Source organism: Carlito syrichta, unplaced genomic scaffold (assembly GCF_000164805.1).
Source record: "Carlito syrichta isolate Samal-C Ts95f unplaced genomic scaffold, Tarsius_syrichta-2.0.1 Scaffold301873, whole genome shotgun sequence".
NCBI classification, from domain to species: Eukaryota; Metazoa; Chordata; class Mammalia; order Primates; family Tarsiidae; genus Carlito; species Carlito syrichta.
The window spans coordinates 320,386-341,332 of record NW_007245969.1 but is presented as its reverse complement, the minus strand read 5'-3'; the positions used below and the strand labels follow the sequence as shown (position 1 = coordinate 341,332).

General features: G+C 35.9%; 1 protein-coding gene across 1 annotated transcript in view; it reads left to right on the top strand.

Annotated features, from left to right (window-relative positions):
• The window catches only part of NIPBL (NIPBL, cohesin loading factor), a 193,958-nt gene continuing 173,011 nt past the window's right edge, over nt 1–20,947 (top strand). The window contains exon 1 of the mRNA XM_008055534.2: nt 1–327. The gene's annotated coding sequence lies outside the window, so the exon portion shown is untranslated. The remainder of the gene's footprint in view (nt 328–20,947) is intronic.

The following is a 20,947-nucleotide window of genomic DNA, read 5'->3' as shown; positions in this document are numbered from 1 at the left end:
CGGTACCGACTCACCCGACACCACCAAGCCGCAGGGAGGGACGCCCCCGCCGACAGGAGGATTGGTTCCCGGGCCCGCGGCGATGCCCCCCCGGTAGCTCGGGCCCCTGGTCGGGTGTTTGTGAGTGTTTCTATGTGGGAGAAGGAGGAGGAGGAGGAAGAAGAAGCAGCGATTTGTCTTCTCGGCTGGTCTCCCCCCGGCTCTACATGTTCCCCGCACTGAGGAGACGGAAGAGGAGCCGTAGCCACCCCCCCTCCCGGCCCGGATTATAGTCTCTCGCCACAGCGGCCTCGGCCTCCCCTCGGATTCAGACGCCGATTCGCCCAGGTAAATTCCTGCTCTTTATTTCGGCGGCGGCGGCGGCGGCGGCGACGGCGCCAGGTCCTCAGCGTCTCTCCTCCTCGCTCCCCTCCCCGCCGTTTCCTTAGCGGCCCCAGGTCTCTTCCACGGGCGAGTCTAGAGTTCGCTCCTCTCTGGTGGCAGCCGCCCTGGGTGGCGGTGGTTTTTGTACCCTCTCCCGGCCGGCTCTGGCGGCGGGGACTGGGTTCCTGCCGGGCGGCCGGGGAGGCGTAGGCCCGGCGGAGAGTGCAGGCCGCGGGCCAGCGGAATCTACTTGAGCTCGGGGATTAGGAGAGCTCCGGGCTGAGCGGAGCGACTGCTGGTCGGTGACAGGCCTTGCCCGGGAGAGGAGCCGTAGCTAGTGAGGAGGCGGAAACAATACAACTAACAGCAAATGTGCCCCGATCGTCCCCATATTTACAACTTTCCCGATCCGGGAGTGGGGAACGTCCCAGTGAAACAAACAACCCCCCTTCTTCCCCCTGTGACCCCATGAAGGGAGGAAGTAGTTTCAGTTAGTGAGACAAATGTAAATACTCAGACACGGAGCCACTGGTAATTCTTTCTCTTTGTAAAACTTGTTTGGCCGTTGGAAAGTTTATAAAGACTCATTTTCTTTTTTAAAGAATTAAATCGTCCACATGAATATTTAATGTAGAAAACCATACTGTGGTAGACACTGCACATCTACCCCCCACCCCCGAGAGCTTTTATCTTGTTGTTTGACAGTATGTTGTTGCACATGGACATTTTATTCAAAGACAAGTATGAAGTACTTGACAGGTTTACTCTGCCACTTTATATTTATATGCGTTATGTAAGGGCAATTTTAAACGACTGTACATAAAACACTCAGGTACTTCCTGACCAAAACGTGTACGAGCATACAAAGAATTTTAGGTGTTCCGAGAATTGCACTGAGGTACGGGTAAAACCAATTTTCTTTTGAAAGACAGAAATTAAGTTATACTTAAAATCCTTAGGAGGAGTAGTGTAGAAGGTGCCATCCTTTCATGTCAGGGCAGATCTTCTTGAGGTCCCAGGATTGTCATTGGCTGTTTGTGCCATGATGTTTGACTGTGTAATGAGAGAGGTGTCATTTTAATAGGTCAAATGTATCTGTAAATGCTGAAGAAAAATATCAGTTCTATCTTAACAAGTTCTAGTTCACGAGTAAGTTAAGTGTTTAGGGCTTGTTTATGGCCGCGTTGGTAATGTGTAAGTTGGTATAAGGGAGAAACACCAATTAAAAATTCCTCAGCCATACCAATTGCATAGAAAAATAAATGTACCTGGGTTAGACTGTTTTGGTACTTTGTTTCATATTCGCTGAAGGAAAATTTTCATTGGTTAAAATCAAGCACTACTGCTCAACAAAGTCCCTTGCTTTACTAGTGGATGGTACATTGGTTCAAATTTTTTGTGTCATATTAAATTATTGTCGCTGTAGAATAAATTACTTTTGTGGAGGTTATTTTTGAGTTTAGCATCCTACTTACAATAAATTGTTCCACATTTCCTGCAAACGTACGGATAGATGTTAAAAAGAGTGAAGTTAATATAGCTGTCACGTACTAGCCATGTTTTTAATGCTATAAATCCGTGTAGTAGTCAGTAGCGTGTCCGTGATTTGTATTGGTCAGGGAGCAGTTTGAATTTTAAAAAGCCTGAAGCTCCTGCTGAGCCCCAATCCCGGCCTCCCTCCCTCCCACTAATCTCCCATTCCTGTCTTTGTGCTGCCTGCTCCTGTTAGACACTGTTTGCTACGGGGCCTCAGGCCTACAGCGGGTGGGGGGCGTGCGAGTGGGGGGCATGCCAGGGAGGGAATGCAGAAGGGAGGAACACTTCACATCTTAAGAAAACAGAGGGTTTGGGTTTGGGGGGTGTTCTAAGGACTTCATTATAAATGTTTAAAAGGCTCTCGTGTGTTTCTATGATTGTCTTTACAACTTTTATGAAAATACTGAGAGGTATATCGAGGGATGAACATAATTCTACTAAAGATAATGGAGAGTTCTGCATGCTTAGTTTTCATCAAGAGGCAACTTGTTTTTAGGGTTTTATAGTTAAAGGGAGCCTTCTTATGCAGATGTTTGAATCCATGTGTTTACTATCAGTTTATGTGATTGGTTTTTTTCTTGAGACTTTGGAATTAAATTACAGTAAATTAGTTCTCAACTTATTTTTTCCAGCTCTACATATTTAATAATTTGTAAGTAATATAGATTGTGTGATAGCTTTCATTAAGACAGCATACACATTTTTTAAAGTATACTTGAAAATATTTTTTGTTTGGTACAAACCAATTAAACAGGCATTTTTAAAGGAGAAAACATTATGTAAAACTCAAATAAAACTTAAACTTGAACTTTAAATCTTTGATAATTTAGTTGGAGACAATAATCTGTTTCCCTTAAGATTATAAATGGTCTGTTCTTCTTCCCCTGTATTGGTTAGGATATTCAACAGTGGCTAATTTTGCATTTCCATTTTTAACAAATTCAGTAACAAGAGACACCATAAGTGTTCCAATAATCTTACAATTCCAGTTATATTACTTGGAGAAAAATTTTCTAATATACCTAAAGGAAACTTCAACAGTGTGGTTTATTGTTTATCTCGATTCTGCAGAGTTATCAATAACTTTTGTTACTTGAAAACAAATCTAAAGTAAATAATGAAAGTTCAGTAAATCAGAGTTGAACATTAAATAATCTTTAGTGTTTTAAGAAGTGTATATAGCATGCTCCCTTTTTAAAGCCATTCAACAATTTGTTTACAAAAGTTGTTGAAGGGCACTTTTGAGCCTGTGATAGGGGTCATTATAATACTGTATCTGCCTTTAAGAAGGAAAAGGTTATACAGTATTTGTAGAAAGAAAGACTATTTGAGATTCTCTTTAGGGATGAAAAATGAAAGTTTTTACTATAGTAGTTAACTTAGTTTTGGTCCTGCATAGTGATCATTATTAAATTTCAAAATACTAAGAGCAAAATTATACCACATCAAAATTTTCTTTATTTGAAACCAGACTACCCAACTCAAACATGTGTTTTCTAAGGCTTCCTAAACTAATTTCATGTTTAATATTTTGGTACTAATCCATCATCAAACTGTCGCAGAAACATTTAAACCCATCTCTGTTGGATTTTTGACATACTCTTTTGTGGTATTTTTCCTTTCTCAAAATAAGATGCAGTAATTAATAATACAAGGATAAGTAAAAACAAAGAGTTTGAGTTTTATATAATTTCATTTAACTTCCTTTATTAGAAAAAGCATAATTTGTAAGAAATTCTAAAATTTTAAATTAAGATTTCAGTTCTGTGTGAAGTGATTAGGTGGTTTGAGGAAAGTAAAAAATTTCTTTTAGATAAATGTAACTTTAATTCTGCCTATCACATTTATTTGCCATACAATGAATAGGAAATTACTGTAGGAATCTTTATAGAGGCCTAATAATTAACTGTTTAGTTGAAGATACTTATTTGAATATCCTTTATAGTCTTGAAAAATTAAAAAATTTTAGGTGCACTTTTTAAACAAAATTTTCCCTGTTTTCAAGTAGTTGTCATTTATAATAATTCTTTGTATTTTTTAATTGGTCTATTTTCAAGGTGACCTAAGTTCATTTAAAAATATTCTGATAACCCTGTGAGATAAACGACCAGCATGATTTCCTTTTTAAAAAATGAAATACGTAACTCTTAAAAGACCATGTGATTCGTGTAGATTCATGTAGTTAGTGGCAGAATAAGAGATTCTCTGACACTAGTTTTTTATTTAGATTATGTTGCTTTAAGAAATGTGTGACACTCTAGTCTTGAAGCTAGGTGTTGCTCAGTGCTGACACTGATACCATTTGTGACTTTTTCAATTATCTGCTTTCAAAGTGCTTTTCCCTCTTTTTCTTTTTTTCTTTTTTCTCGAAATGATCTCCTTTTTTAGAAAGATGATACCTGTTTCCTGGATGTATTTTTCGGGTATGAAAATAATACTTTTATGTTAGAGATCCTGGCCTTATATCTTTGTATTTGATAGTTGATTGGCTAAATTTATTTGCATAATATCCCTATTAAGGAATGTATGTGAGTTAACTATATTTGTAGTATACAATATGTAACATTTTGAAGTGTTAGATTTTTTTCCCATTTTTTAAAAATTACTAGTGTAGAAATTTAGTGTTTCTAGTTGATTTAAAAGCAGTTTTGGAAACCATGTCTCTTAATTTAAGGCCATCATTGTGATCTTAAAGGGTTTTTATATGCTCAGAATATTTTGCCCAAGTAAGTTAAGTAATAAAAATGGTTTTAGATGTTTTTCTTGTGTGTAATTTTGTTTTGGTGTAAATCTGTGTTCAATTTTAATGAATTGAGTTTTGTCAGACTGCCTTATGTTTTAAGGCATATTCCTTTCTATTCTGAAAGTGTTATTATTAGAAGAGATTATTTCTTGATATAGCATTGCCAGCTAAGATTTTGCCCTACAAGATTTTGCAGGCTTATTATCTGCAGGGAATTGTGTTAAGTACGTTCCCATATTATCTCACTTAGTCTTTCTGACAAACCCATAAAGTAGAAACAATTCTCATCCACAATTTACAGATGAAGAAACTGAGACTGGGAAGGTTTAGCAAATTGTCCATGATCTTATAATTAGTACATGATCAGTCTGATTTACATCTGTTCTTAAGGATTCAGGGTTCTTCATTTCTAGTTATAGTAACATTTTAATATTATCCAGTGGTTTTTCAGCTGATCAATACTTCCCAATTACGTAGTCAAGAAAACTGTATACTTCAGGCAAAGAAGCTGGAATAGAATTCAGGCTGTGTAGGTAATGCTCTTAAAATCAACAAATCTTTTTTGTCTTATGTTTTAAACTTGTTAAGCTGTGTGTGAATTTTTTACTTGTTTTTTACTATTAAGTTGAAATTGTCAAAAACTCGTATAAAGAGAAAATTCAACTTTAGATAGTGATTTCATTTGTGGAAATATATATGTCCAAATGTAGTATAGCAGATGAATCTATAAATTAACACGATTGATAATTTTTTAGAATTTTAGTAGAATTTTAGTATTTATATATCCAAAGAATGTTGGTCATTTCAAAGTCGTCAACTTGGAGGTTGTGCACTTAATCCAGAGTTGTTGCCATTATGTATCAACTAATGGGAATTCCTTTTGTGAATACCTATAGCGCATTTGAGATAGTCTTTTTCCTATCCTTTATGGCAAATCTTTATTTTCTGGGGTGAATTTGAGTTTTAGATACAATAAAAAGTCATTTTAAACTTAGCTTAGGAAACTAAGATTTAATAGCATCTTTTTCAGTTCTTTACATTCTACCACCCTGGCTCTTCAAAATGTGTAATACAATATTTGATGAAAGGGTAGGCTTGGCTATATAGTAGTGAAGCTGTTTTTCTTGTATGGCTTAAAAGAGTAACACTAAAATGTGTTGGTCAGTAACGGTTGATTCATTATTTGATTATAGCCTTAAAAAAAAATCTTGTTACTTTACATCATGTATACATAAAATGTATATTCAAATATGTATTAAAATAGGGTATTGATTTTTAAATATATGTATCTGTGGAATAGGTAGCTTTTGAAAATTTGGCCAAGCCACTTTATTTTCATGACTTATTGTGACGCTTAAGTGATATTAATAATGTTAAACATTTTAAAAAATGCACAAGAATGCAAAATAATTTCGTGTAGGTATATTGTTTTGCCTTCTTATGTGTGTAACATGTCATTTGACCTGGGTATACCAAACTTCTGTAAAGTTCTCTTTTGTATATAGTGTTTGTCTAGGCAGAAAATAAAAACTTTTTCAGCCTGCAAAAATATGAAATTAACAGTGTTAATTAATGTATTAAAATAATTTTATATATTTTTACCTCGTCTGTGAAATTCAAAAGCTGTGGCATAATTTTGAAATGCTGGATTTCTTTTTGTTAGAATTAACTTGTTTGGATCTCTTGTGCAGATGAAATGCATAGTTGTTTTTATGTGAGCACTATTTTAAAAAAATACTTATTCTAGATATCTTAAAACTAACAATATCTAAAACACTAATAAATTATTAAAATTCAAGCTGCAGCTTATTTTAAAACATTAATTTTTATGATTGATATTTATGATATTTGTTATTTGCAAAACAAAAATGTCTTTGAAATGAATCCTAGCCAGGAAATACATCACTGAGTTCTCTCAACACTGTTGCTTGTGAATGCTGCCAGTATTTTAAAACCTTGCCTTTAGTTGTCTTTATCAGATAAGACTGTGGGTTGCCAATTTTCAGCTAAAGACATTGATCATCTGAGTGTAGGCTCTATGTGATTTAGTTTTTCCTTTGTAATTACCAAGTTGAAATTTTACCTGGGTATAACTCCATTTATTATTATTAGTATTATTCTTTCTTTTAAAAAAATGGATGCACATGATAAAAGAATCTTCTCAGGATTTACTAATACCTCAGAATACTCTAAGATTAAAAGTTTAAATATAATAGACCTAAAAACTGTTGTTTCATTCTTTCCCGTGAGAAAAGAATTTGGAATCCAGTATTTATTCCATAACCTATCCTGAAAGACACATTTGACATATGCTTTTAATTTAACATCACAGTCTTTTTACTCCTTTTCTCTTTTATGTGTCTCTTCCTTTCTCTGTCAATGTCCGTTTCATCTTTATCTCCCCTATATCACCTTTTTACATAGCGTGATTAACATAGGTGTTTGTTGTTAATGTGGATTGTCTTGTAATGTGTTACGTTGTCTGATGAAACCTAAAGCAGTTTTAAAGGCCTCAGATTCTGAGATCTTCATAGTTCAAAATAGATTACTGATGAAAAAGCATTGACATTAACCATGAAAATGTATATTTGCGTAGTGTTCCCCCTTTTCTTCTGTGACATACGTTACTTTTCAAAATGTCAGATCAAGGACCAGAAATTTTTTGTAAGGAGAAAAAGAAATAAAACATGACCTTTATATGAAAGTTTCCCTGGTCATTCCATTTCATAGCATTTGTACAAGTTGTTACTTGTGTCTCTTGATAAAATAATTTATTCCTATATCTGTCATCCATTCTGAACCATGAGCTCTGTGAAAGCAGAGATTGTATTATCTTCATATACATGTTTATATATAACATCATCACAGTGCTTGTCCTGTTTTAGATATTCAGTACATATTTGTTGCTTAGTTAGAATTGAGCTGTGTGACATTTTTAAGATATATTTTAAATCTAAAATTAGTGAATGGCAAGTATATTTCTGTTAATTTCAAAATATAATTTTCTTAGTTATAGTTATGTCTTTAAGGCTTCTTACTTTTGGGGTAAGAACATTTTATGTACATCCCTAATAATTAACTTGTGTGTAAAAAATAAATCAAAGAAAAATCAAAAAGTTTATTTTGTAGCTGTTAGTGAGGATTGTGAAGTATAGGAAGGATTTTTGTTCTGAACCCTTGGGAAGTACAGTTGGGAGTAAGATATTGGCATTTATTCCAAGAGGGTAGGTATTTAAATACTTTCTTGTTTTAATGTTAAGATAAATTTATTCTTTTTTGCTAATTTAAGTATTAAATATAATAAGTTAATTATGATGAGAAATATATTACAGCACATTAAAAATAGTATTCAACTAAAATAGTGATCTGATGACTGAATTTTTTTAAATATATCAGGTTTGTTGAGGTATAGTTTATTCAGTAAAGTTCACTTTTTTAGGTGTACAGTTTGTTGTGTTTTGACAAATATACACAGTCTTCACCACCACCACAGTAAATATATTTCCATTACCCCCCCAAAGTTCCTTTGTATCCCTTTGTAATCAGTTTGTAATCAGTTTCTAGTGTCTATTCCCATAATTTTGGCTTTTCTAAGGAAAAAAAGGTCATAAAAATGGAATCGTAAATAGTCTTTTGTGTTTGTTTTTTTGCGCATAGCAGAAAGCTTTTGAGATTCATTCATCTTATATGTATCGGTAGTTAGTTGCTGATTGAATTTTGGAATTGTACTTACTGTATTCTTTAATTTTTGGTGACACTATTATGAAAGAGTATTATCAAAAAATAATATTTTGAATAGCTTTAGGTATTTCTCTCAGATCTTGACAGTTGCTTTATTATTGAACATACTTGCCATTTTTACCCCTCACCCTCCAAAATCTAGTGTAATTGACATTATTATTAAATGACATTTATTTATATTAGTAAATGCTGTTAAATACTCTACCAAGCAAGTAAAATAGATATTAATCGATTTTAATTGCAGGTGAAGTAGGTAGCTTTTGTTTTTTCCTTTTTTGAGTTGGAGTCTCTGATGCCCAGCCTTGATCTCCCAAGTAGATGGGACTACTGGCAGGTGACACCACACTTGGATAATTTTTTTTTTCTGGTAGAAACGGGGTCTCGCTATGTTGCCTAAGCTGGTCTTGAACTGGTTTTAAGCAATCGTCTCACCTTGGCCTCCTTAAGTGCTGGGATTATAGGCATAAACCACCGCACCCGGCAGTGACATCTTACATTTTGACTGTATAGCACATAGAGACTGGAATAAGAAATGAGGAAGAGTGCAATAACTAACTAAAAATTGAGTTTACATTTTGTTTTAATTTTAATGCTTGTAAGTTTATGCTAAAAATAGAGCACAGGTTATAGTGAGAAGCAGACACAACCTCGCTTCCAGTGATTAAAGTTAGTAAAAAGCAGTGGTATTTATTGAAAGTTGGGGGCAGATAATTAGAAAAGAACCATTTTCTGGTCTTTTATCTGACCTCCTCTCCCCCTTCGAAACCACTTCACTCTTGGTTTCAGGAATCCTGTCTTCTTGTTTCCCTGTCTTTGACCTCTCATTTTAAACTCTGTTACTAGTTCTTCCTCTGCTGCCTACCCTTTTAAATATTTGTATTTCCAAGGTGGTTCTTTAGTCTTAGTTCTGTTCTCTCTTCCTGTTGATCTCATTTATTCACTTGATTTGTTGCATGCTACCTGTATGTTGATGACTCACAAATCTATCTGCTGAATATATTTCTCTTCTGAGCTAGATCCAGCATCTGCTAGGCACCTCCTGATGTCCCACAAATCATAGAAATTCAAAAGAATATAAATATAAACTCATTCCTCAATTATTTCCTATTCTCACCTCCCCTCACCCCCCCAAAAAAGAAAACTATTCTTAAAAATACGTGAGGGAGATTAACATTTCCTCCATCAACTCATTTTCCTAAACTAGAAATTTAGGTTAATCCTTGACCTTTCTCCTTTACTATATACTTCTAATCCAGTAGGTCATTCAGTTCTGACATTTTTAATACTTTCCCTGAATATCACTTGAATCCATTCTTCTTCCGTGTTTTGATTCTGAGAATGGGTCCGCACATATATTTTGTCATATTGAATAACTTCTGGCATTTTAAAAAAGATTTAGAGGTAATTTTAAAAGTAGTATGTATTCAGTATTTTGATACTTTTTGCTTCTGTGCTTGGGCTCTGGTATTTAAATTTAAGGCATAATCTTCAGTAACATTCACACTATATAGCCTAAATGTGAGGGCTTTTGACTTATGGCCCAGTATATCAATTAGAATAGTTTGAACTCATCCTTTACTTTTCCATACCTTACTTTTAGAGCACTGCATTTCATGGAGGTGTATGTTCTTTTCAATATGTTGTGTTTATGTATTCAGTTGCAGGGTAGAGAAGAAAATGAGAATATGAAAGGAAAGGTAAAGGAAGGGCTTTTAAATTGACTTTCTTATACTGTAGAAACAAGTTTACTCGAATAACTTTCTTTTTTATTGCAACCAGTAGAAAACTAGAGAAATGCAGTGGGATATGACACCATTCAGTTGCTAGGCATGCATATGTTGTTGATGACTAGAGTTAGGTATGTTGTAACTATTATTTGTGAGTTTGGAAATTATTGCTGCTGATCTTATATAACCTTAAGTTGTTTCTTTCTTAGAATAAGAAATTAACACCTCCCAATTTGAACCAGCGGGTCTGCTTGAAGTAACTGGTTTCAGTTATCCTGAGTGTCTCTTTTGTGAAGGGTATCTTAAAATGTGATGCTATCTTGAAAAACACAGTAAGCATTTTCATAGTTATAACTGGAGTTCATAACTAAAGAAGTAATGGGTGCTACATTTTACTCCCGTGCTAAATACCATATTTTGGAATAAACTGAATCAAGCCAAAGACAGTTTACAAAGGCAGAAGGGATACCCAGTCAGGTAGTCACTGAATCCCCTTGGTGTCTTGCACATAGTAAGCACTCAACAAAACAATTGTTGAATAAATGAAGGATATAGTACTAATTGGAGTGACAGAAGGTGAGTGGGGCTTACTAATTATTGAGTGAGTTTTATAGAAAACATGAAGCCCAGAAAAGGTAGGTAACATCGACAAGCAAAAAATTGTTATAATCTAGTCAATTATTTGTGTTTTAACAATTAGATTTGCTTAGGTGGATAAGAGGAAGATCTTTGTACAAAAATGTTTTGAATGCCTTTTACTCTTTTTTTTTTTTTTAATTGGAATCACACTCTGTCACCCAGGCTGGAGTGCAGTGGCACACTCATGGCCATCCCAGCGTCGACCTGCCGGTCTCCGGCAATCCTTCCGCCTCAGCCTTCCAAGTAGCCAGAACTACAGTCATGGGCCACCACACCCAGCTAAGTTTTATGATTTATTGTAGAGATGAGGTCTCTCCAAGTTGCCCGGACTGGTCTCAAACCCGCAGGCTCAGGCAGTGCACTTGTCTTGGCCTCCCAAAGTGCTGGGATTACAGGCTGAGCCTCTGAGTCCGGCCTGTATTTTCAAAAATAATTTTATTCTTTCATAATCTTTGTTTTTGTTCACATCCCAATTCATTCAGTAGATTCATTATATTTTTCATGTAGAATGCACATTTCCTATTAAGATTATTCTTAGGTCATTTAAGTGCTCCTTTCTCCCATTATTATGGTTGTGATATATTTTCACTGTGTATTTTAACCTCTTGATGATTAAAAACTATGGATTTTCAAACTGGGTGTATCATTTGGAGGTGTCATACAGTAGAATTAGCATGGGATCTAATCTAAACTAGCTGTTAGCTAAAGGACATTTAGGCCAATTCTTAACCCAAGCCCATTCTTCAACTGTAACCTGGAGAGATTCTTAGGTCTTAGGATCTCATAAACTAGTCAAAAATAAAACAAAAAGAAACAAAAAATCTAGATAAAGGAAAGAAAAAATTAATTCCTATAGTAGTAGTTAAGGGATCGTTATCTTTTATCTGTAGAAAGAAAGTGGCAAGGAGACTATAGATTGGAATGTAGTAAAAAGAAAAGTCATTTTCTACATAGGACCCATTACTTAGTCTTAATATTTGGGATACAAAATATCCATTGTGATGTGGAGGGACATGCCATAATCTCATATTCATTCTCTTGTTTATCAGACACTGAGTAAGTAATTCCTAAAGGTAATGAAATAAAAGACTTCTACCTTCTATCTATCTTACAGTCTAATAAGGTTTATAGGCAGACAGGTAAACAGATTATGTTACAGTATCTAAGTGCTGTGATGCAGATAAACAAAGAGGGTGCAGCAGTAGGAGCACTGGGTGGGGTGGAGGATGGTACCTAATTTAGATTAGTGTGGTGAGGGGGTAAGTCAGGAAAGCCCTCCTAGGAGAGATGGTTTATAGGTTTATAAACTAAGTTTTAAAGGCCATCAGTCATACTTGCAAACCTGAGGCAACAGTTTGATTTTGGAAACAGCAGATGAGTTAGATTATTAGAGCATAGGCTGGAAAGGGGACATGTCAGAAAAGTTGGAAGCTACATAGAGGGGCAGTGTACAGATTATTAAGGAATGGATGTGCCTTTCTGAGACTTCTGTATTTATTTTAAAGACAGTGGGGAACTAGGAAGTCATTTAGTAGTAAAAATGTGTTTTATACATGTTTTTATAATATTGCCTAGTAGGCAGAAAAAGGGAGGCTTTTAGAAGCCAGTGGAGTTGATGAGGTCCTTGATTAAGATAGGTTGTAGAGAAGGAACCTCGTAACAAATATTAAGGAGTTAGCCTGGTTTCAGTTTAGTGATTATATGTAGGTAGACTGGGTAATAGAGAACTAAAATAGTCAAGGTTGCCTCCTTGAATCCCAAGTCTCATAACTGTGGGCATTGGAGGGTGGAATACAAGTCAAATCAATTTTGGCTGCCTGTGAGTAAAATTATAGTCTGTAGTCTGCCAAAGCCTGTACATTTTGGGGGGAATAGACACTGAAAAATTTAGTGACTTAGTCAAATTGTTGTGGATACTAATGGTTATTTAAAAATTACTTTTTATGACTGACCTAGAAGATCTCTCCAGTGTTAAATCAGGGTTAAAAGTACCATGGTAAAAAAAAAATACTAAAAAAGAACAGCCGGGCTCGGTGGCTCAGCCTGTAATCCCACGCCTTTGGGAGGCTGAGGTGAGTGGATTGCCTGAGCCCGCGGGTTCAAGACCCGCCTAGGCAGCGATACCTCATCTCTACAATTAAAAAAAATCAAAAAATCAGCCGGGCATGGTAGCACATGCCTATAATTCCGGCTACTTGGAAGGCTGAGGCTGAAGGATCGCCAGAGCCCAGCAGGTCGAGGCTGCGGTGGCCGGGAGCAGCCACTGCACTGCAGTCTGGGCGACAGAGTGAGACTCCAACTCAAAAAAAAAAGAACAAAATCAGCCAGGCTCGGTGGCTCAGCCTGTAATCCCACGCCTTGGGAGGCTGAGGTGAGTGGATTGCCTGAGCCTGCGGGTTCGAGACCCACCTGGGCAACTTGGTGAGACCTCATCTCTACAATAAATCAAAAAAATTAGCCGGGTGTGGTAGCACGCCCCTGTAGATCCAGCTACTTGGAAGTTCTGAGGCGGAAGGATCGCTGGAGCCCAGCAGGTCGAGGCTGCAGTGGCCGGGAAAAGCCACTGCACACTCCGGTCTGGGTTACAGAGTGAGACTCCAACTCAAAAAAAATAATAATAATAAAGAACAAAATCTTTCTTGGTTAACTCTGTACTTGGGGACATCTGTGGATCACCTACCAGCAATGCGACCTCGCTTTTTTGCAAAATAGTGAAAAACGAATCACTTCATATTAAATAGTATAGTGCTGGGACCAATTATTTTATTGTAATGATATTGGCTTTTAATGGAATTTTGGACATTGAGGAACTTATTTATGACAAAAAATTTTATCGTATATTTTTCTGATGTGTGGTTACATGTGAAACAGTCACTGACATTCATTGCAGGTTCATTGATACATGTTGTGCATTAGTAATTTGTTTGACATCTTCCACCTGGTGTTTTTCTATTCCAGCAGACAATGCAGTCTCGTTTTCTTCCTCCCACATTAATAATATGTAATTTATTGTTCAGCCTGTTGTTCAGAGATGATGTGGAAGAATGCACTCATGATTCCTGAGTATCACAAAGATGAGTCTAAATCTAACTCATCCTCACTGCTGCTTAGAACTCTCACTTTTGTCTTTTCGTTTTTGCCATTGTTCTACAAACTAAATAAATAGATTAAAAAATTCTAATTGTGAATTATGAAACAGTATGAAATTTATCAAAACAACATTACTTGTCCAATTTTATTTTTCCATCTTGGTGTAGTTAGATATATTGGATCTGTGCTGCTGGATACTTCAATACAATCTGCCTTCGACTTTGAAAGTCTCTTACTTTTAAGTCTATAGTAACTTGCTTATCTTTTCAAGTTATTCCATGTGATACCAGGGTATACCTCCAGCTGCCTTTTTTATAACAATCGCTACCTTCTGTTACAAAGAATCGTCAGCACCACTGTGAAAGCACTTCACATATTCTTTTTCTTTTTAGTGCTGGCTGATACATTTTAAACGCATACATAGGTATATATTCCATCTCTTTATTTGCTTTTTTTTGTGTGTGCAGTTTGAATGGAAAACCTCAAGGAAACATGCATTTTTGAAAAACATTGCTTTTGCATAAGTTTGTCCTATATAATCAGCAGCAATCTCTTTATGTCCCCTGAGAGGAGACATCTGAGTGGTTTGCTAGATTTACAAGTGCAAAGGGTTAAAGTACCAGAAGATAATCCCTTTTCTTCTTAATGCTTTCTTTCTAGTATATTGACTATATTACTGTGAACTTAGAATAACAAAATGAACATTCTAACTACTTTCTATGTGCAAAACTCTCTTAAGGCCTTTCTGATGTATTTTTTTTTAATCCATTTTAATTTGGAGACTGCCCCTTTGGTTAGTTTCATACCAAATTCATAAGTATACTGTACTATAATGATATCTTGTAGTGAGAACTATGTTACTTTGCTTATGAGGTGATAATCTTTACAAATATAATTAAAGATTTGCTTTAAAAGTAAATAAAATATAGCAATAGGTTTTCAAAAGTGTTATATGCAGAAATAATTATAAAGCAATCACACTGATTTATCAGAAATAATTGAGCAGGTGACATATTGTCAAAATGAAAACTAGTACTTTCCTTGAATCTAAGTACATTTAAGCAAATATACTTTGTTTTGTTTTTTGACTGAAGAGGTTGCATATCAGAATCACTTAGGGATTTTTTTTCCAAACTATAACACTTTCCTGGAGATGAAAGGTAAATTTATAAATTTCTCTTTCAGCTGTTTTCTTAGACTTTTCACTCATTCAGCAAGAATTAATTGAATAATTGCTATGCTCAGCAATCAATACTACACATTTGATGCCAGGACTTTCTTTTCAGTCTCACTCCTGAATTTTACATGGCTGCCTAAAAATTCCCTCTTTTTTTTGTTCTGTAAAAACATTATATGTGAGGCATAAAGGAGCAAAGAATCATTGCACAGAGTTACTAGTAAATTCGAATTTAAAATGGGATAGAGTGGTGAGATGTGTTTAGTTATGAAGGATGGAGAGGGAGATGCTAGATACTAGAGAGGACATAGTAGAATTGAGGAAAGAAGGGTAGAGACACTAAATGAATTTGGCAAAAAAAATTGGGGGAAAATTTGAGGCAAAAATATCAAATACAATGTAGCAGCAGGACTTTGAATACAATTAGAAGTTATGAACTGACTGGATCTGTTCCTAAAGGTCTCATATTTTTAAAAGTTTACTCAATGGCAAATTGCTTCTTGCATATGTTAGATATACATTATTTAAAAATAACATAAAATGCTTTGACCCATGCTATATATATACTTAGAGTAAGTCCTCAAAAAAATTTTTAGTCTTTATTAGTTGACAACTGTCTTTCTAATTGTGATTTTTTTTTCTTAGTTGAAGTCTCACTCTTTTGCCCAAGTTGGGGTACAGTGGCACGATCAGATGGCTACCGCAGCCTCAACCTGCTGGGCTTAGGTGATCCTTCTGCCCCAGCCTCCCAAGTAACTGGGACTACAGGCGCACACCATCACACCTGGCTAATTTTTTTGATTTATTGTAGAGATGAGGTTTTGCCATGTTGCTCAGTCTGGTCTCGAACTCCTGAGCTCAGGCAATTCTCATGCCTCAACCTGGCTAATTTTTTTTCTTTATTGTAGAGACAGTGTTTGGCCGTGTTGCCCAGGCTGGTCTCAAACTCCCGGCCTTAAGACAGTCTTCTTGCCTCAGCCTCCCAAAGGACTGGGATTACATATGTGAGCCACCACGCCTGGCCTCTAATTGTGATTTGATGGAAAAAATATCCGTGTCAAAAAAATTTCCAAATGAAAATACGATAATTTCTGGATAAAAACAAAATAATGCAGCAAGCCTCCTCAGTCAATTTGTCTTTTTATGAAAGAAAACTCAATTTTAATACAAATGTGTTCATTTTTTATAGTCAAAACTTTTGTGTCTCATTTTAAGACAGGTTAAAAACTGTTCTCCAACGTTTAAAAAATACTTCCATTAATAGTTTATTAAAATTTTGATAGACATTTTAACATTTAACCATCTGGAGTTGATTTTTGTATATAATGTAAGGATCCAATATAATTAGACTGCCTTTCTTCTAAGCCTAATTTTAAAATAGTCCTCCCTTTCTCCACTGATCTGACATAAAAACCATATGACATACCCTAGCTTCACACATATGTGGTTCTGTTTCTGGACTTTCACATTTCGTTTTATTGTTCAATTTGTGTATTGCTGCACTGATGTACAACTCATAAAAAGTCACGGTATCGGCCAGGCTCGGTGGCTCAACCTGTAATCCCAGCACTTTGGGAGGCCGAGGTGAGTGGATTGCCTGAGCCCGCGGGTTCGAGACCCGCCTGGGCAACTTGATGAGACCTCATCTCTACAACAAATCAAAAAATTAGCCGGGCGTGGTAGCGCACGCCTGTAGTTCCAGCTACTCGGAAGGCTGAGGTGGCAGGATCGCCGGAGCCCAGCAGGTCGAGGCTGCGGTGGCCGGAAGCGGCCTCTGCACTCCAGTCTGGGCGACAGAGTGAGACTCCAACTCAAAAAAACAAAACAAAACCAAAAGTCACGGTATCTGGTCAAAAAGAAAATTTTATAATTTGTGACATTTCTAATGGATTATTAGGAAGGAAGGTATCAGATAAGAAGCAAAGAAAATATGAAATTAGCACAAGTTCTTCTGGTATTGAAATATAAGTACTCATTTATAACACAACTTAGCTAGATGCTCTAGATATAATGGTGTATCTCAAATAATAACTCTACTTATAGGAGAAACTTGATTTAACTCATGTCTAATATCTAAAATTAATTAAGCCTCCAAAAGTGTAATACACTGTAGTATCATGTATGTCATTTCAAAAATACATGTGGACAAAACACATATATAATATACCCATTTTTACAAATAGTATATCCAGTAAAAAACTGTACAACTGCTGTACTGCTTTTGTTAAATTTGTTCCTAAGCATTTTATTCTTTTTGATGCCATTGTATATAGAATTTTCTTGATTTTACTTCCAGATTGTTGATTGCCAGTGTATGGTCGTATGGTTGATTTTTTTTTCCTTCTTTTTTGAGTTGGAGTCTCACTCTGTTGCCCAGACTGGAATGCAGTGGCCGCTCCCGGCCACCGCAGCCTCGACCTGCTGGGCTCTGGCGATCCTTCCCCTCAGCCTTTCAAGTAGCTGGAATTACAGGCACACGCTACCACGCCCGGCTAATTTTTGATTTATTGTAGAGATGAGGTCTCGCCAAGTTGCCCAGGCGGGTCTCGAACCCACGGGCTCAGGCAATCCACTGACCTCAACTTCCCAAAGGCGTGGGATTACAGGCTGAGCCCCCGAGCCTGGCTTGCCGTTGATTTTTGTATATTCATCTTGTATCTTGCAACCTTACTGAACTCATTTATTAGTTCTAATTCATACTGTTCTTTTGTTAGTTATGTTTTTTCTTCAATTTGGAGCATTCTGCCCTTCTCTAGCCTTCCAAATACTACATGCCAAGAGTATAAGATACCATTTTTCCTATTTGCTCAGTTCTGCTTTTTTTTCTGTGATTTGAACAAATTTGTGCATATATGAAAAGAAAGATTAGGCAATTCAGAAGAAACACTGTGCCCACTAAATTATGTCAACATTTTCATGTAGTGTTCTCTAGTTGTAGCATAGAATTAAAAGCCAAGAATTGTGGTTCAGTACTTAAAGTAATGTGATTCACCTATAGTGAGGCATCTCAAATGTTTGTTGCAGAACTAAATAAATGTCTGTGTTAACAATGTATATATGGATGCAAAATAAATTCTATTGGTTAGTAATTTTAAAGATCTTTACTTTCCCTAGTCAATAAGTGATTTTCAGTAGTGCATCTGGAAAACTTGAGTCATACAGGATAAAAAAGAAAGAAAAGAATAGGCAAGAAGGGGAAGAAGGGAGTAGAAAAGGGGGAAGAGAGAAAAGGAAGTAAGATTAATAACTTGAATTTTGTTAATACAATATTGTGATTTAAATAGATATATCCATTGGTTAGGAACAAACGTGAAAACATTGGTAGTAGATTATAGAATAGTCTTCAAGTTCAAACTTCCATTTATTTTTTTATTTTTTATTTTTTTTATTGTAGAGATGAGGTCTCACCAAGTTGCCCAGGTGGGTCTCGAACCCACGGGCTCAGGCAATCCACTCACCTCAGCCCCCCGAGGGGCGGGATTACAGGCTGAACCACGAGCCTGGCTAAACTTCCATTTTTTAAATCTGAGTCAGAATTGAACCTAAAGATGCCCAATCTCACTAGTGATTAGGGAAATAAAGAGTGAAAGTCTAGTTAGTTTATGATGTGTTCTGTTGATCAGAGAGGATTAAATAAGATGAAATATTTGAAGTATATTTTATACACTAAAAAATGTACTTGTGTAGTAAATTTTAGCTGATGTTATTGTTCTTACCACTGACCTTTAAGTGTTACAATAGCTACAGAAATGGGTAGAGTAGTCCTGCCTTTTTTTAAAAAAAATGCTTTCTGTATGTTAATATATTGTCTTATTTAATATTCTTGTGGAAACTTCATATGGTAAATATTTTTATAGGTGAGGAAATTGAGATGTTGGAAGTTAAGTAATTTGCTTAAGGTTATGCTGCTTGAAACAGTAGGAAGGAGAATTTCTGATTCTAAAACTTAGTCTAGAATTCTTGATTGGTAATTGGTGTACTATGCTGCTTTTCTACTTTTTAAACCTTTGAGCTTACACCCATGTTGATTATATTATACATAATATTCCTTGGATTGTTAAACTATATTCAGCAAGATTTAAAACAGAATTTTAAAATTGGATTTTGATTTTACTTCAGAAATCTCTCAAGTCTTTGCTTTTGGAAATCAAAAGATTTGCTCAGTTGTCATGGTTTCAAAAATTTCTTTGGTCCTCACTTTGGGAAGCGGGCTCTTGAAACTCACAAAGTCAGTCTTGGTCCAGAAGCAAATACAGACACAGTAAAAGGAAGTCCTGGGAGAGCCCCTTAAATAATTTTAGGACAGCTGGGCTCGGTGGCTCAGCCTGTAATCCCGCGCCTTTGGGAGGCTGAGGTGAGTGGATTGCCTGAATCCGCGGGTTCGAGACCCGCCAGGGCAGCGAGACCTCATCTCTACAATCAATCAAAAAATCAGCCAGGCGTGGTAGCGCATGCCTGTAATTCCAGCTGCTTGGAAGGCTGAGGCGGAAGGATCGATGGAGCCCAGCAGTTCAAGGCTGCAGTGGCCGGGAGCGGCCACTGCACTCCAGTCTGGGCGACAGAGTGAGACTCCAACTCAAAAAGTAAATAAATAAATAAATAGTTTTAGGATCAAAAGTTAAAACTGAAAGAGAAAGGTGGGTAAAAATTGAAGAGAACAACTTTTGTTTACTCTAGTTGAAGATTCCTGCTTTACATTAAATCTTGCCTGCACTAAAAAAATACAAGTGTAATGTAATCGCCTTATGTATTTAAAAATTAATATTTATTGTATCCTTTTTTATTGAGTCTTTATGCAATTTTTATATAATTTGCTTCCTTTGTGTTATATTTTCTTTGGTAATCCCATATTGTTTTGAGTTTGGTTTGTTGAATTTTTGAGCAGTAGGATTTTGTAAAAAAATTTAGCTTAAAGAGATCATTTCAAACTTTGGGTGTTGTGGTGCCCTTTCAGAAGTGAATTTTTAAATAGGTTTAATATAACTCCACCAAAGGATTACTTTTTAAACCTTGTGCTGGAGATAGCTTTGGCTCTCGATTTTGTATGTTAGCGCCAAGGCGAATTATCTAAACCTTTCTGCTTGAGTTAGTTAGTACTACTTCTTAACCACATATATGTATAAGCAGAGCTGAAAACCTGCTAGTACTCAAATAAAATCAATCCTATATTATAATCAGAGTCTTGTCTGCTGGTGGATCAGGTGGTGTTTTCAGTACACTGTTTTTGGACTTTATGACAGACTTAATGCCTTAGCTAATAATCACATTATCACGTCTTATACTTTGTTTATAGACTCTGGAAGGAGCTAAACAGAAAAGAGTCCTTCTGTTCCTTCTTTATAATTTAGAACACAGAAAGGGTCTTTACTAAAACCTTCAATTGCCTCATTCTTAGCAGTGATGATGATTATAGTAATTGCAGTGATGGCTAATGTTTATCACAAATGCACTATTTTGAATATTTTACTGGCATTACTTAATTCTCACTATAATTCTTTGAGGTATAGATAGCCCTCTATATTTGGGGAGCCCAAATTCTCAGATTTAACCAACCACAGATTGAAAATATTCAGGGGAAAATAAGCCAATAAAAGATAATCCAAAATTTGTAAAGTACAGTATAAAAACTTTATATAGTGTTTACATTGTATTAGGTATTATAAGCATTCTAGAAATAATTTGAATTTTATAGGAGAGTATGCATAGTTTATATTCCCATACTACACCATTTTATATGAGGGACTTCAGTATCCACAGATTGTGTTTATTTGCAGGGGTTCTGGAACCAATCCCCTGAAGATACCAAGGGGTGACTGAATAGGTATAATATTATCTCCACTTTACAAATTAGGAAACTGATGCTACAAAGAATATGATTCACACAAGGAATGAAAGAGGGAAGTTCCACAAGCAATTCAGTCTGTATAATTA